General features: G+C 44.2%; 1 protein-coding gene across 3 annotated transcripts in view; it reads right to left on the bottom strand.

Annotated features, from left to right (window-relative positions):
* The window catches only part of LOC311020372 (leucine-rich repeat and fibronectin type III domain-containing protein 1-like protein), a 138,744-nt gene extending 124,245 nt beyond the window's left edge, over positions 1–14,499 (bottom strand). For all 3 annotated transcript variants that reach the window (XM_084020370.1, XM_084020371.1, XM_084020372.1), the window contains exon 1: positions 13,819–14,499. The gene's annotated coding sequence lies outside the window, so the exon portion shown is untranslated. The remainder of the gene's footprint in view (positions 1–13,818) is intronic.
* Between the last annotated feature and the right edge of the window lie 1,067 nt (positions 14,500–15,566).

Raw genomic sequence — 15,566 nt, 5'->3', positions numbered from 1 at the left:
GCCCCCAATGGCCAATATTTGTGTGGTTTCTAACTGAAAAAGTTGTCTTACCAATATGGACCAAGACTGATATCTGGAGGATTACAGCTTGGACCCCAAAGAATTGTGTATTTCCAAGACAAAAGCCCTTTTTCCATAGTGATACGTATTAATGGTGAATATCATGTGATTTGTATCGAAAGCAAAAAACTCAATGCTATGTGAATCTGACAAGCCTCTGATGTAAATTTAGATCTAAAGCTCAATGTCTCCATATCCTACATGACATAAACAGATCTGTCCTTTCATTACTCTCCTCATTCTCTCAGCACTATTAATTAAAGAAAAACATACAGGAAAACATGATGGTTTTGCTGCAATGGAACCATTATTTTTGGCAGATCTAAATTGTTTATCATCACGGTTGATACGGTTTCATTATCAAAGGCTGACAGTGATTTTTTATTATTCATCCTTTGATGTCTTGATGAGGCGGCCGCGACAAAGGCAAACTTTTGATCTGGACTGCATGTGACCGGCTCGATAAATGATAAAACTCTATGTGACAGCAGAAAGGTGCTTGCACAAGGCCAACAACACGGTGGATTTCTCTGAGTTGCAGTCCTAATAGGCAGCTAACGGATAGCATCATTATTAAATGGCAACTCGCGGGGCTTTAAAGTCCAGACACCTGGCAGAGTGTGCCCAACAGATGTGTCGTGTACATGCAAACTGCTTGAAATACACTGGATGTCGATCAAATGCAGGGTTTTGGAATTCGCTCAACAAAACTTCAGACTATTGCCGTTCCAGTACCTGCACGTTGTGTTGCCAATTATTTTTTTGGACAAACTTTCAATAATGAATGCAAATATGTAAATTGGTCAGAATTTGCATCCTCCTGTGAACCGGGTCATTACGTATTCATTCAGATCACGCTGCCCGAGTCTACACGGGGAAAGTGAGAAAAGATCAGATGAAGTTTTAGCTCTACGCGGGACAGCGACTGATGTAACGGCGTGTAAACTTCCAAAGAGAATAATGTCACACATCATAATCCCTCGGATGTCTTTACATTAGCTTGCTTGAGGAGTTGATAAGGCATCAGTGTGATATGAGGGGCATCATTTATGCATGAACTGATTTGTTGAACATATGTGTTTAGACTCATTGAAGACATCATGCTGCAAATCCAATTAAGGGGAATCCTGCAGAAGGTCTTATATCTCACACTTTTGGTGCTTTGTGTCTCATTGTCTATGCTTGTGTGCTGTTTGTTGAATGGCAGAAATGTAGCACAGATACATGAGTCTCGTTGATACCACCCCTCCAAACAGCACTTTGTTTTTTAACATTGTGGCCTATTTATTCGTTGCATAATGGGCTCGGTTCATTACGCGTTCTCCTTGGGGAAAAAAAGGCCAATTAAATCATTATTTGTGAGAAAATAATTATCGTTACAAAGACTCATCATGGCGGAAGTCCCCACAAGAACCATCAAAATGGACGAGCGAGGTGTACAACCGTCAGCAGTAATAAATGTGAGCGGTGGATCTGCAGTGTGAGCGATTCAAGTGGCTTCACACTTTCCGCAGGATTATTATATGACGGCATAGGAACTACACAGCACAACTTTATTGTAACGGCTGAAGGAGTTGGCAGCAAAGCACAACAGCTGGAGCCCTAAACTCACACACACACACACAGTGTTAAGCCCTAAATGCCGGACGCCATTTAGCCGAAGCAGTAAATGTCCTGTGGGCGCCGATACTACTGAGAATCCAAACCTGAACACTAAAATGAGGAAATCCACACAAATCAAACCAATCAGGGTTTGTTTGGGCACCGTGGCTTTTAATGGCAGCCATCTTGGCTCAAACGATCCTTCCCTATGGCTGTTGCTGAGTAATTTGTACTTCGGTATAACCTGATTTATGGAGTGCTTGGCACATCAGCAGCAAATAGCTCCCAGTTCTAGAGGGGGCATCTTCCTGGCTCTAAGAGCAGGCTGAGTGGGAGGCCCCAGCCAGATGTCTGACCTCATCTAGCCTCTGCTGGTCCAGTGAACCAGCTGATGATCCTGGGTGTCATTTATCAGAGCCAGGGTCTGTTTCATCCACCCAGTTAGACTGACTTTGTTACTCTGATGGCCAGTCTTGGCGAAACAACATAAGCATTAACTGATATTTCATGTTTACTATATATCATATAACATTACATACTATGATACAAGGCATTTTTTATATTCTGGCTCTGTTTTGTTTTGTTTAGTGAATGGTATAGACGAATTTGAATGTGAACAGAATCACCATGTATATTCTAGTAGCCCGGAATATAAAGAAGCAAGTCAGAAAAAAAGGTACATTTGGCAGTGAGGGTCGATTTTTTTTTCTTCTTTTTCTTTCAACCAATTTGAAGCATTTGGGCACTGCTTTTGTCTATATGGCCAAGAAATCCACCTGCATGACAGAACGTTTGGCAAGAGCGAGTATCTAACTAGAACAGAGTGTGAATTATAGTCCGTAAATAATAAAGGCAATCATTGCTACTGTAAGTATGCTTCAAGTGTAGCAGCAGTCAGGGAGCAACATTAGCATTCAATTAGAATCAAGCTGATGTTCACCAGCTAGTCTCTATACTGTGTCTGTTCTTAGAACTTTTTTCCCCCCAAAAGAGCTTCCCTTTTGTAGCGTCGCTTTCCACTACAAGAGAAATGAGGTTGAACCGAAACAGTAAAGCTGTGGGAAGCTACCGGGAGCTTGAGTTAACTATATAGAGTATCATATATCACGGATAATGCATCATGCTATGTGGCATAACTGCTATGTTGACAACTTGAAAAGTAAGAGCTATGTGTACACAACACTTTCAACTGGTGCAGTAAATGATCCCTTTTCAATTTCTTCCACTCCTGTCTAAGTGGCCAATTAATTTACAACATTGGACAACATATCCCATGAGGGTCAACCATTTGCATGCTTTCATAGCCGCAGAAACTCTTGAATGCTTTTCATAATAACTGTTGCCTGGTTTTCACATTTTACCATACAGTAATGTTACAGGGGATTTGGACTCAAGCCCCCTTTGTATGGCTGTGAGCAGGTGGCATAGCACCTGACAACGTGTTCATCAAGACCAACGCATGAGAAAATGAGAAACATTTGAGACACATGAAATAGATTAGAGACCATACGGAGACGTGCAAAACATTCTTCTTTCCGGTGAGATTGGAAACGGATAAGAGTTGCTGCTAAGCCTCTCACATACAGACACAACCCTCACCACTGTCAATCAAACGTCTTCAAATATGCAGCAACACCCTCGCAGGTGCCTGTAAAATAGGGGGGAAACTAGCGTGCGTGTGTGACAGACACCTTGCATATTTATGTGTGTGTATGTGTGTAAGTTGTTTTCTTTGTGGGAACATGAATCTGATTATACAGTCACCTTGTGGGGATATTTTAGGGTGAAGACTCGGTTAAAGGTTAGGATAAGGTAGGTTTAGATTAAGCATCAATGTGATGTCCCCAGAAGACATTATCTGTGTGTGTGTGTGTGTGTGTGTGTGTGTGTGTGTGTGTGTGTGTGTGTGTGTGTGTGTGTGTGTGTGTGTGTGTGTGTGTGTGTGTTAGAGAGACATGGCTTCATGCACAAGTCCTATGATCTCTGTGATAAACAGCAGCTTCACAGTGAGCCTCCACCCTGTCAGCTTCAAATCCATATTCAAAGAAAATCTAACCCATATTCTACTTTTGTAAAGGCTCCCTGCCCCCCCGACTGTAGGATTGCTGCACCCCAGTGGATTTTTTTTTTCTCAAAATCTGAAGGAAAACTAGGAAAGTTCCTTGGGAGGAAATGAAATGTCAGACTCCCATCGTTCCACCCAGATTTCCGAAGCTGTTGTGGGATGATACAGTATATCATGATTCTTCTAATAATGGAACTATAAATGCTCCGTGTACGTTCATTTTAAACTGCAGTTGATCGCAACAAAACTGACTTGTGCAAACAGAAAACCAGTAATAAAGTATCTTGTTTTCTATTTTGTGCTGTGGCATTATCATAAAATAAAGCTAGAGACTGCCGATTAGGGCTTAATTGGCTGAAAGGATTGTAGCATTTACAGAGCGCTGTGTCTTTTGAGAGCGAGCTAGAAGTGCAATTTCTGATGCTAAACGCTGATATCAAACCATTGACAATCTTCCCAGTAAGCTGCAGTGAGATAATTCCCCCGCTTTCTCGTGAGGGAATTGTAAGCACATGACACAATGACGGCACAGTCAATACGACAATGTCCAGTTACAGGAGCTCAAGTGTCGTGTAGACAATTCAATAAGCAAAACAAAGCCATGCAAATCAGATACATAGATTAAAGCTATAGTGGTGTCAAAGCTGAGCTGCAAACACGGATAAACAATGATCTTTTTTTTTCTGGGTTCTCCACCATCCACTGCACAAAACTGCTGCTGATCTTTAAGAACCAGCTCCGGACGAGCAGCATTATCTACAGTAGATTGCCCTCTCAAGTCTATTTATTGCTCCAGACGATCTCGCAGACTATCCGGCCCGTGATGCGTCGAGTGGACAAATTGATCCCAGCTGGGTCTGTCCTTTTAGCCCGTGTTAATAAACACTCATTCTGTGAACTGTGAACTGCTGAGCTGCATCATCCGTCCCTTCATCAGCTGTTTGGAAACCGATGACAAGGTTGGAATTTATTACTTGTAATTCTGTGAAGTAGCTGTAGCTTCAAATTAGCTCAGGGACACATGGTCTCACCTTTTGCCCTTTACGCATCGGACTACTCTAAGGGGGGAACATCACATGTAATAGTATGAAATGGTAAATGTTTGCTGACGTGAAGACCCAGATTAAGTGACTTAAGTGCTTCCCCATGCATTCATTAATTTGTGTGTTCAATTGTAATACTGTTTGCAGTGCTGATTAGGGGAGAAAAGCATACAGTCTTAAAGTGCCTCAGAGCCCTGTTTGCACTTTAATACTGCAGAACTTGTTTATTAAATATTTCCTCAGTGGTTACCTGAGAGTAAAAGGTGGAGTTATAGTAGAAACTTGTTTGAAATGTTGTTGACAAATTCTAGAAACGGCAATTGTATCTCTTGCAGCAGTAGGACTATGAGATGCTGCCGCAAGCTCTGGGACAGAGTTGAATTAAAACCACTTTGCTGGAAAAATTACGAGTGTAGTTTTGATGGCGCAAAAACAATTGAGAAAGGACAAAAGCAGCGAGACCATTGTGAGTGAGTTTGTTTTATTAAATGGTCCGCTTTACTGCTTCAAATATTGTGTATTCTATTCATTAGCACTGTTTTGTGTGCAATAATAGAGACATTTCTAACTATTTGTAGCAATTGCAATGTCTTGTTCATGTTCCACGTACTAATTTTAATTAATAAAATCAACTCACAATGTTTTGCTTGGTGCCGTTATGGTCATAATATTGTGATGTCTCTCTGAGCTGTAATTAAGTCTCAAATGTCTCAACATCCTGCAGAACAATGTATGCCATGCTACACAAAAGGTCTGGTCAGCCCTGGACTAAAAGCCCTGCCAGTTTGTTTCAGTCACAATGAAAATGAATTTGACATTTACAGTGGACTTAATTGGACACCACTGTACGTTAATGTCATTGCACCCAGACACTCCAGAATATGAGAAGCTTGAGATAGACACACAGGGAGATGTACATGCATATCAGGTGGGGGAACTTTCCCACATGGTAGATAATTGATATGCTTCAAACTGGGCGCGTAATGCATTTTCTCTCAGACTGTCTTCTTTCATTAGCAAACTAAGCTAACTAACCTCATCTCTTTCGTTTATGTTCCTTTTCCTTAGTGTCCTTCTGCGATACAGAATCAGTTCCATGTTACACAAGATACCAGTATTTCTGTGAGCTTCGTCTTGTGCTATTGGTTGCAATGTGTCTGGATCAGTGTAATTATGGTGTCAACAGTATCAACAGGTTTCACATCCTGATCCGCGGTTTATTACACCAATGAAACCCATTGCTTTCCTGGATGACAGGTGTAAAAAATGGGGAATAAAAAACGTCTTGAGTAACATTTCAGAGACATTTTCCAGGTATAAAATAGTACTATTTGCTGGAAACATTAGAAGAAGTATTTGACTAAAGCTAGGAATAAAGAGATGCTGTCCAAATCATATCCATGCTCTATTGGCTCCTGCCATAATAATTACCCTCCACTGTCCTTGGATAATATACATACAAACACCTGGCCATGGACACCAAAAATGATCCCCTCGGTTAACTCCGGACTATTTTACATTTAGCTTCTGTTGAACAATGTGCATTGTTTATTTAACTAAATACCTACTGTTACAAAGACCAGCACCACTTGGACTATTCCACCTCCTCTCTAAGAGTGGTATGCCCCATCTCCACAGTGTAGTTTTTTGAAGACCACAAATAAAAAGAGTGTTACTGCATCCGTACTTGAACTGAACACAAACACACACACACACACACACACACACACACACACACACACACACACACACACACACACACACACACACATATCCTTACAAACAAACAACAAATACACATACAAACTACAAAGTATGCCGTATACAAAGTGTGCATCCATCCTCTTTCATTTAACTAGGACAGAATACAAAATAGAAGAAACCATTATTGCTGTGCTTGCTGTATTTTCTCAGCCCAGAACTAGTACAATTTATCTCCTAATTTAGCTTTCTTTTGGGCCCTTGTGATGTTCATTTACAATTTAAATGTCAGGCGACTGTGCCTGCAGCACTAAGTGCGGAGAAGTGATTGTGAGCACAGATAGCAGACACTCATGCCTGAGACACAGCAAACTGATAAATGGCAACAAACATAGAATGATAGATAACGCTGCCCTGGGAATTTGAAACCGTGGGCTTGTGCAGATCTCCGTAACACATTGTTGCTTGCACATACACAAACATACTCTATCTCTACATGCACATGCTAAAGAAGAGAGAGCAAAGACAGAGACAAGGAAATAATGAAAAATAGTCACGGGGTGAGACAAATCACGAGAAATACGGAGGGAGCGAGTGACGGGATGATGGAGAGAAAGCGCTCGGAGAAAAATGAGTGAGTGAGAGTGAAACTGAGTGAACAGAGTGAGGAGTGGATCGAGATAGATGCGACGTCCATCCATCATGGGGCGCTGCTTCTGTCAGACACGAGTAATAGATGAGGAGAGATAACGGAGAGAGCAGACACTCCTGTGCAATCTATCTCCACTCGCTATCTGGGTTCGCTTGTCAGGTCTGCTCCGTCACCCCCAGACCAAGACAGTAACAGTGAAGAGAGGTAGGGGTAGATGCAAACAGAAAGACCGACACGCTCAATCAGAGAACTGCTGTAACGAGTGTGTAGTTTCACAAAAGGAGTAACTCAATGCAATGTGCGCCCCTTCCCCGATCCCACCTCTACTGAAATGGTATCTCCTTCATGTTGCCAAACTAGTGGATCCATTAGTACATCGCTAAATGCTATATGCTAATCACATCATATCGCTTATTACGAATGCCGGCTTGACTTAGTGCTCTGACGCCATCAGCACAGGTTGCTTATGTCGGCTTCTTCTTAATATGCTTGATTGTGTCATCATGACATATCCCGGCTACGAGGGACAGGACGGGCAAAACCAGAACCCGTCAGATCTCTACTGCTTACCAGGGGGAACTTATCTGCTATATGGCCCTGCAATCAGAGTTAAACAGGAACTACTCATGAATCACTAATTCATTATCACTACCACTATTTCTTAGCAACTACTGTTACCAATACAACATGTGACATAAATCTATCCCAAAAAGCCAATATGTTCAAGAAATTACGAATACATTCATTTTAAATCCATCCATCCATCCATTGTCTACCACTTATCCTGTATTCAGGGTCGCGGGGGGGCTGGAGCCGATCACCCTGGACAGGACGTCAGTCTATCACAGGGCTGACATGTAGAGACAGACAACCATTCACACTGGACATTTAGAGTTATCAATCAACCTATCCCCATCCTGCATGTCTTTGGACTGTGGGAGGAAGCCGGAGAACCCGGAGAGAACCCACGCTTACACGGGGAGAACATGCAAACTCCATACAGAAGGAACCCAGGCCGACCCGGGGATCGAACCCAGGACCCTCTTGCTGTGAGGCGAGAGTGCTACCCACTACACCACCGTGCAGCCCTCATTTTTAAATCAATGTTTATTATTTATCTTTTACAAAAACTCCAAGTAATCAATAATTGTTAATTAACTTTCCAGATAATTGCCTAAAATGTATTTTCTGTTACAGAAACTATGCTTTTTTGACTTTTATGTGTGAATGATGCAATTTATGTATTATGGAATATTCAAGTCAAACCACAGCTATGCCATTTGCATGCTGTTAATGCACAGTAAACATGGTAAAAGCTGCACTCACTGTAAAAGCCTCACAGTAAAAAAAAAATATTGATGAAGGCTTTTATTGTAAAGTAACTGCACAATTATTGGCTAATGGTTATAGTGTAACTGTGTTGCTGGGCTTAACCACTCATTTCTTCATTTAGCTGTTTTCTCCTTTGGTGGGTTTGTTTTCCACTGGAAGAGCAGAAGGTTCTTACTTCAGAGCCACACATCTCCATACACACCTTATATGGACTGACAGGTAACATGGCCTTTTTACGTCCTGTAACACGGATTATAAATGCTAATTTAATACTGTAATCATGATTTGAAAGGCAATACTTTATCCACATCCCTCAATGCGACTGGACGTGTTGGTGTGGCTTCAGCAGAGTTGGTGCTACTAATGTTTTTACCAGTCATGACTAATCAAATCATCTAATGCTATTCCCCAAGGCCAGACTGTTGAGGCCATCCAATATTGAGGTACCCATACTGGATGAGACAGATATTCAGTTGGGAACCCAAAGTACTGGAGACCCTCACGTAACCTCGGTGTCGGTTGTGGATGACTGGCAGGTGGGACAAACATAGTTCAGGCTGCGATTCCCATTTAACTCAACATCAACAATATGCAGCTGGACACATGCGCAACCTTATTCTTTCTTTTTTTTAAGTAACACCTCTCAGTTGGTATGAATTCGATAATTAGAATTCAAGTCAGGTGAAGCATATACAAGATCCGCTCTGGGCTGTGACAAATCAGTGACGTGCGACTAAATACTTTGCTTGGTCGCACCGGTACGCCAACGTTTAGCTGGTCTGTTTATGTGTAGTGAAATGCTTTTTCCCCCCACAGCATACAGCAAAGAAATACCATGGTCTGAGCCAATCAGATGCAGTGTAGGGGCGGGCCTTCGTCTCTGATTGGCTTGAACCCCGGTCTCTTCTTTGGTGATGTTGGTGGAAAAAGGAAGCAGGCAGAGTTACCTGAGCGACAAAAAACACTGTCACAAATAATTTGGGTTATTTTGATATCTTGTTTATGTTGAGATTTAAATAAAGAAAAAACATTTTTCTTTCTTTTTTATTCCTGTTTATAGTCATTGACCGATTGTGTTAAAATATATATTAGGTGTATTGTTGCAGTGGCATAAGGCACAGCGAAACATTTTGGGTGCACCTTAATGAAAGAGTTCGGCACACCAGTGGGAGTCTGGAGCCCTGTTATATGTAAATGGCTTTGGACAAAATGCCAAATGAGTGTAAAATTACAAATGACTGGTTGTGTGTGCCGTTGCAGAGGGCGATGTACACGCCCCTCCGCCAAATATACCAAGACGAATTGTTCCTCTTGGTTTGTGAGTATTAAGAAACAAAGGCAGAGAATTGCTGCTGCGCACCAGTATATCTCATGGTCCCAAACATCAGGGTGATAAAATAGATCCCTGTTGCTGCTGGTTATAACTGTACCTTATAGTAGACTGCAGGTTTTAGTGTATTTTCCTTGATTTACACAGAATAAATCTGAAGAGGAAGTAGATAATGAACGGGAAAAAATGAAGATAATAAAACTGTCGTCCCCAGAGACGAAGTTAAACTTCCAGGTTAGCTGAGCAGGGTTTTATCCCTCTGCCCGCCTGCTCAACACAGCACCATTCTAATGCCTCGCTGCTTGGCATTCAGCACGCCACTCACCCCTCTCTCTCTCCTGACGCCGTCCCTCCCTCCTTCTCTTCACCTCTCTCTCTCTCTCTCTCTCTCTCTCCCCATCTCTTTCAGCAGCATCTCTCACCCGCTCTTCCCTGGTGAGGTGGGATTGTGCCACTGAACCAGCATCTGTTACCACACAAACACACACACACACACACACACACACACTGACTGTGCAGACATTTAACCCCCTACTGTAGTGGACAGCATGTCGCTGAGTTGAGAACATCATGATGACATATTTTGGACATTTAACCATAAACCAGCGTGTCGCCCTATCGCAGTCTTAACACCTAGAGCTTCGTGGCCAAATACTCTCACTTCATGTTCTTCTTCCTCTCTTACTCTTCAGTCATCCTCTCCCTCGTAGAGTGTCCACTCATTTTTCTTTCTCCTCCTTCCCAAAGCTTCCTCCCCTCTCTTCACTGCTCTATGCGGTGCTTTCTCTCTCTTTCTCACCCAAACACAGAATTTGTTTTTAATGTTGTTCTTAATTGACCCGTCTTGTCTAATAAAGGTCAACCCCCCCTCCCCCAAAAGCGTATTATGTCCCATTTGTATTTCTTCTCACTACCTCCAGCATTTCTCCTTCCTATCTTCCCTTGCTTTCATCCATCTGTTTCCTCCTCAGCCTGTCCTTCCTCATGTCTTTCATCAGCATCACTCCATTGTTTCCTCGATAAATCGTTAGGGCCCTTACAGCAGAACCCTGACCCACAACTGGTATGTTCAAATACCCACACGCCCATGTGTACAGATAAACATTCTGAGTCAGAAAACACCTGCCTCACTTGTACCTGCAGACCTCTAGACGTCTTCTCCACGCAGAGATGAAACCCTATTCTCCTTCCCTCTTTAAAACTTATTAAGTCTCTCTGTGTGAGTTCCATTTCTTTTCTGCTCTGTCTCTCTCGCTCAAGCAGACACATCAATCATTTAGACTTACACTCCTCCAGAATTTACACTTCTCCCGAGCTTCATTATTCAGTCGGATGTTGACAGAATGAAAGGTTTTATAGATGACACTGGGAAAAAGAGCGACAGGCTTTTTTTCTTTGAAGTGAGTTCAAAAGGCGTCACGTGGAAGCGCGGCCAACGGTGTGTCAGAGACGCACAATTAGTGTGGAGCTACGCCAACCAGGGTCAATAATCAAATGCACAGCTTCATCAGGAGACAGACTATGTTCTAAATAAACAGCACTCACACCGGAGTTTCTGTGTTTTAAGTAGCAAGGTTTTGCTCGTTTTTGATGAGCATGGATTTACAAATGATCATGCTGTGGAAGTATTCCTTTATTACCTTTTCACTTGTCACATGCCACCTCCCATCAATCACCCGCCTCTGCTGCACTCTATTAGCAGGGAGGAAGAACCCAGCCATTTGCTCATCTTGTGGCTGCCGTGTTCAAAACGATCGGGAGGCTTGACAGTAGTTTTCTCACACTCTACAGCCCGGTTTTCCATCTGGTATGGTCTCTGTAACCTTCAGCCTAAACCCTAAGATACCAATGGGATCATGAAGGATCACTATAACGGTCTGTTTTCTTATTGGAAATCAGGGTCAAATGAGTCTCTGGCCTTCGTCTCTGCAGGACATGTGAGTCGATCCACTCTGTCCTGACTTAATCCAATCTGACATGTGGTGTTTAAGGAATAGTTGTACTTTTTGGAGAAATGCGCTTATCGGCATATCGCAGAGAATTGGATGAAACCAAATGTTTCGTATTCTATAATTAAGCTATAAGATGTTGATTGGTGGATTTTAGAGGTGCTATTTGTGTTTCCCAAATTCCATACCATTTATTGAAGGCCTATACAGTCTGGCAACTCCCAACCAAACCATTTGAATAAGGCAACTACATTTTTTTTTCTCACAGGAATAAATATAACATCCAGAGTTTTTGTCATCTCATTTAAAAGCATTACGTTTGTCCATTAGTGTGTTTGCCTGTATTATTTAGTTTCATGCAATGAGAAAGCTAAAATAAAATTGGTGGACCTGACAACGTGTCCCCGAGGCACTTTAAAAGTGTTATTTTTATTTTATTTTTATCTCCCGTGGAAACTGTTTCCATGGCAGTGTAAGAATATTCTGTTTAATTCATGTGCTGTATAGTGCCATTGGCATAGCATTTGAAGATGCATGAGGAGTTAATCTCAAATAGGAGATTTGGCATTGGCACACTGGCTGAGACAGAAATGTCAGTAACCACGATGATTTAGAGTCAAGGCCCAGCTCATTACAGCCCACTCTACTACGTCAACTACTAATTACACGCAAGCAGGATTTACCGTGTTGGTTTGGAAGGAAAAGTCGGCTTGCAATCTACTTTGGGCATATTTCCCAAGTTTGAGGCTCTTGTTTTACCATGAACGTCATGATCAACATGCTGAAAGCAAACACTCTTTGAGTCCAGCACAACATGTTAACCTACTGACTTGACGCGTGATGATGACGCACGTTGGGATTTTCTCAGCCAGCGTGCCGAGCCGAGCTCAAACATGATGTGTCAAATGTACGTAAAGCAGACTGAAATATCGAACCGAGGCTTCAGTGAAACGACGCGTTTGGAGGAAGAAACAGGAAAATCCAGTGACCCCCCCCCCCCCCCCCCCCAGACCACCTCATTTAATCTCGCATGTGTGTTTACATGTGTTTTATGGTGGCTTAGAGGCATTGCAAAAACCCCATCAAAATGCAAATGGGGCAGTAAGGGATGAGAAAATGTAGCAGGTAAAGAGGAGCTGATGAGCTGACACGGTACACTGTTGTTGGCTTCTCTCTCTCTCTCTCTCTCTCTCTCTCTCCCCCCCCCCCATCTGTCCCCACGGTGCAGCAGCGATCATTACGCAGCAGCCCGTTGGATAACACCATCCGGCAGCCACAGCACCGTCAGAGTATTCTACACTTGGCCTCCACGCCGCTTGTCAGAGCTTGGGATCGTTTCCATGCCGGCCACAGCGCCTGCTCCATCCTGTCTCGCTCCTCTCCTGCACCTTCCACTATTCCCTTCCATTACCTTCACCTGTCCTCTCTTATTTTCGCTACTCACCTCCTCCAGTAGTCCTCCCCCTCACCTGGCATTATGTCCTCTCCTCTACCTGATCACCTCACCGATCACCCAGCCCACCTCCTCCTCCTCCCCCCTCCCCCTGCTCCTTCAGGGTATTCCATCCCTGCACCCTCTCTTCTGCCAAACTGCTTTAAATCTCACCCTGTCTCACTCCCTCTCTCTGCTCTTCCCCAATGTAATCAATGCAACCTTCCCCTCCCTCCTTTGCCCCTCCTTTCCTCATCTTTGCCCCCTTCTCCAACACTATTTCACCCCGTCTCTGCTCATATCTCAACCCGATCATCTCCTCATCTGTTCCACACCAATTTCTGCACACTTCCCGCGCTCTCGCAGCCCCATCAGCATCTCTCCCCTTCTTCCCTCTTTTCAAGAGAAAAAGGTAACACCACCTCTAAATCATATGAGGGAGAAAATGCCAGCGCCATTATCTCCCCATCTCTCCTCTCTCTCCTCTCCTCTCCTCTCCTCTCTCCACTCCATCGGCTCTTTTCTTCTTCTTTGCAAATGTTGCGGTGGAAATAAGCGAGGGAACAGGGAAAGCACAAGGCGATGGGGGACAGACGGGAGAAAACTGCCATAATCGGACAGATGAGAAAAGTAGATAAAGCGACTGTCATACCTGCGCGTCTCCCTCTCCTCCCTCTCCTCCTCTCCGGTTAAGGTGGCGGCCGTTTCTCCCGATTTTCCAGGTGAAGAACTCCACTCAGCAAAGAATGCCCTGCGTTCAATAATCCTCCCGGTCAGACAATGTTTCAAACCGAATTAGAAATCCACTTACACGTCCACTTTTTTTGTATTGCCGGTGCTCTTGCGCCGCGCCACGCCGGTCGCGCTGCAAAGCTCCCGAGGAGCGGTGCTGGGGCAAAAGCGACGCGTTTCAATTTAGTTCCCGTTGAGTTTGCATTAAAAAGCCCGGTGCGGTCGGCCTACGCGACCGGTGGCAGCCGAGAGCCTACAGCAATCCGGTGTTCCGCCGCTGATCCACTTGGACAGAACTGCGAGCGTGGAAAAACACGGTGTTAAACCGGCGCACCGCCGCGTTGCGCACTCATTTGGTCTCCACATGAGCTCCCGCGTTTGCGTTAATCGGTCATTTAAAGGAAACACCCAAACCGTTCGGGGGGGTTTAATACTCGCCGGGGTCCAATGTTCAGAGTAGAGGAGACACGGCGAGGACGGAAAACGTCTGTGCAGCTACCCGGCCGTCGTTTTTTTTTTTTTTTTTAGGGGGGGGGGTCTACTCTCCGCGTCCGCTCCCCTACAGACGCTCTTTGCACCCCCGTTCAGCAGCTGTCATCCCTGCACCAACACCACGTCTCACTCATCCACAGCTCTTTGCGTCTCGTCTGCACTTGGTTGAAGGATGATAATCCTTTTAGTTGCAGGTGATTCTCCGCGTCGAGGTTTGGAGATTAAACACACACAAAAAACGGGTAGAAAATGAGCCGCAGGATCAGAGGAGCTCGATAAACGCGCGCGTCCAAGCCCAGAAGTGACTTTGTCTTGACCTCTCTCTCGTCGCCGGACACCAGCGCGTGTCCGCCCGGTGGACGGCAGCCTACGGATGAGGGGCGTGCAGGTCAGAACAAAGGTGCTTATTCTCAGCCAGGTCCTTTCCTACCCTGCTGTTAAAGAAGCGCTCATCCGCGAGCCTCTCCGTCCCCTCCCGCAGTTACTTTCACGCTGTGCGGCTTCTTTTTTTCTTTCTTTTTTTTTTCTTTTTTTCTGTCCCAGAAGGCGATCCGCCTACCCGCTCCTCTCCCCTGCCTGTCCCCTTCCCCCTGTACCGGGTCCCGCTCCTGTCTGCGGACAAGTCGCTGCTCCGGGATTACAAACTGGTAATAAAGGGTGGATACGTTGCGATGACTGTACGTGATGCCATCGCCGGGGCATTCGCCTGGGAGAAGCAGCCCGATGTAGTTGGAGCAAACGCACCGACACGCACCGGAAGGTTCTCAGCGTGAGGGATGGGGACCTTAAAAGGGCCGTGGGGATGCTAAATGTGTCCAAAAGACACTAATGGCATCCCAAGCTTTAGAGGTGATGAGTAAGAAGATGGGTGTCATGCAGGAAGTATAGGGATGTGGCATTTCTCAGTGTAAGACAGACTTCAGTGTTTTTCCCTCGTTAGTAAGACTGTATTTGTGTGTAAGTCTAACATTAAAAACATACCCTCGCTAATTACACCCATGCTCCACTTTAAAACCACAGTGGTTACGTCAAATCAAGCTGCTAATATGCCTATTTAAAAAATTACCTCTGCTAATTTCATGTCTCTGACCATGACGGTTTATCAGGGCTAGATTTGGTGAATCGAGGGCGCCAGGCAAACTTTTTCTAACTAGGAATCTTGGTGTTGCATTGGTA

This window comes from Eutrigla gurnardus, assembly GCF_963514095.1.
Source record: "Eutrigla gurnardus genome assembly, chromosome: 10".
Taxonomy (NCBI): domain Eukaryota; kingdom Metazoa; phylum Chordata; class Actinopteri; order Perciformes; family Triglidae; genus Eutrigla; species Eutrigla gurnardus.
This window is presented reverse-complemented; position numbering and strand designations above follow the sequence as displayed.